The 1,829-nt window shown below is 42.2% G+C and overlaps 1 non-coding gene across 1 annotated transcript; it reads right to left on the bottom strand.

The window, feature by feature from the left end:
* Window positions 1–1,409: 1,409 nt before the first annotated feature.
* Window positions 1,410–1,535, bottom strand: LOC115067201. The gene has a single exon (XR_003846637.1). It is a non-coding gene; the product is annotated as a small nucleolar RNA SNORA40 (small nucleolar RNA).
* Between the last annotated feature and the right edge of the window lie 294 nt (window positions 1,536–1,829).

Genomic DNA, 1,829 nt, shown 5'->3' with positions numbered 1-1,829 from the left:
TATATGAATATTTTCAGTATGTTTTATGATAATTGAACAGGCAACACTCAATGAATTTGAGACATAGTTGTCATAGTTTAATTCTAGCCATTATAACACACTATTCATCACTGGATAATATATAAAGAAAATAAATTTGCATGTGACTGTTACGGGAGCTGGAAAATCTAAGATCAAGGAGCAAACAGGTTTGGTTCCATTTTTTAAGGTTAAGAGAATTTTTATTATTTCAAGAATTTCATACAATTAATTTTGATTATATTCAGGTCTCCTCTCCCATCTCTGCCTCCATCCTATCACCCTCCACCCCCAACTCCACCACCTAATTCTGCATTCTCTTAGCAAATGAAAAATTCCACAGATCTCACACATACCTCTGAGGTGGTGTCAGCTGGTCTCACACATACCTCTGAGCTGGATTTTGGTCTTTTTGAGACAGGGTCTCTCTGTAGCCCCAGCTGTCCTGGAACTCACTATGTAGACCAGGCTGGCCTTGAACTCACAGAGATCCTCCTGACTCTGCCTCCTGGGTGCTGGGATTAAAGGCGTGTGCCACCACACCCGGCAATGATCTCTAATTCTTGCACAGAGTTGTGCCAAAGTAAAGGTCCACTCCCTTTCCTTTGTATGTGGTTTTAGATGAGAATATGCCTACATTCTTGGAATGGGATTTTCACTGTTAATTTCTGTTTCTCTTACATTGCTTAGGAATGTCAAATAGAGATTTCTCTTTTTCTCAGTGAACAGAAATGCTTGGTTTTCCTCTTCAAAGTTAGTTGTTACAACCCTTGAATGCAGGTTACGCTTTTGTTGTTTCCAAGCCTCAGTCAACACAATGACCCCACTGTGGACCAAGATATTCGCCAACACGCTGATTTCCCATAGAATTTTGCTGTGGGTTAAAGAAGCAGATAGGTCCTCGTAGCAGGCATCAATTAACTCACAGGCCTCCCATCCAAGCTTCTCCAAGTGGCAGTTGGGAAGTTTCACAACTTTGCATGACAGTTTTGCGCTGGTGTTCCCTAGCTTATTTTCAGAAACTTGTCGATTTCTCACATGCCTAATGTTGAGAACTAAAGCCAGGCCTTGACAGCCACCGGGTGACGATAATGGTCAGGCAACCGTGGGTGCATGGGTGGGAAGGCTGGCTCTCCTCCGGCTTACAGGTGCTTGTGGGCAGCCAGGCTGGCTTTGTTCTATCATTGTGTGTGGGCAGTGAGGTCAGCTCAGCTCTGCCGTCTGGGCTCTCCAGTTATTTTTCCTCTTACTTGCCAAGTCATGAATTCAGAATTTTGAGATCAATATAGAAGCATCAATATTCTTAGTGAAATGAAGAGGCCCACTGTGTGGGGCATACCTCTTTCCTTCACCATCTTTTCTCTCAACACCATTACTTTGAGCTGCTGTGTCATATTCCACTCTGTGTATATCAAAACTCATACTGAACAATGAGTTCTAAGTTGCAAAAGATTCGTTTATGCACCTGTCTTTCATGCCTTTGTCCACCCGTTAAACAAGCATATACAAAACGTGCTTCAGATTTGATTGCCAAGTGCCTAGTCTCTGCTTCAAAATTGGCACCTTCAAAGTCTCATCCTTTTTTGAGGAGAAAACTAGATCCTCATATGTCTGACAGTGAACAGCCTCCCCAAAAGACTCCAATGCTATAAGCACTTTCATAAAGGTTTTAAACCCACTCACATGAGTCAAGTCCCCATGGCCTAACCATTTCCTAAAGAAGTCTACTCCCAGTTTTCTTACACTGACAAGTAATTTTATTTTTATTATATTAGTGTGTGTACCACAGCATGCTTGTGAAAGTCACAGGA

Source organism: Nannospalax galili, unplaced genomic scaffold (assembly GCF_000622305.1).
Source record: "Nannospalax galili isolate Female #2095 unplaced genomic scaffold, S.galili_v1.0 scaffold1485, whole genome shotgun sequence".
In the NCBI taxonomy this organism is placed as follows: Eukaryota; Metazoa; Chordata; class Mammalia; order Rodentia; family Spalacidae; genus Nannospalax; species Nannospalax galili.
Note: the sequence above shows the minus strand (reverse complement) of the source record. Positions and strands in the feature narration are given on the sequence as shown.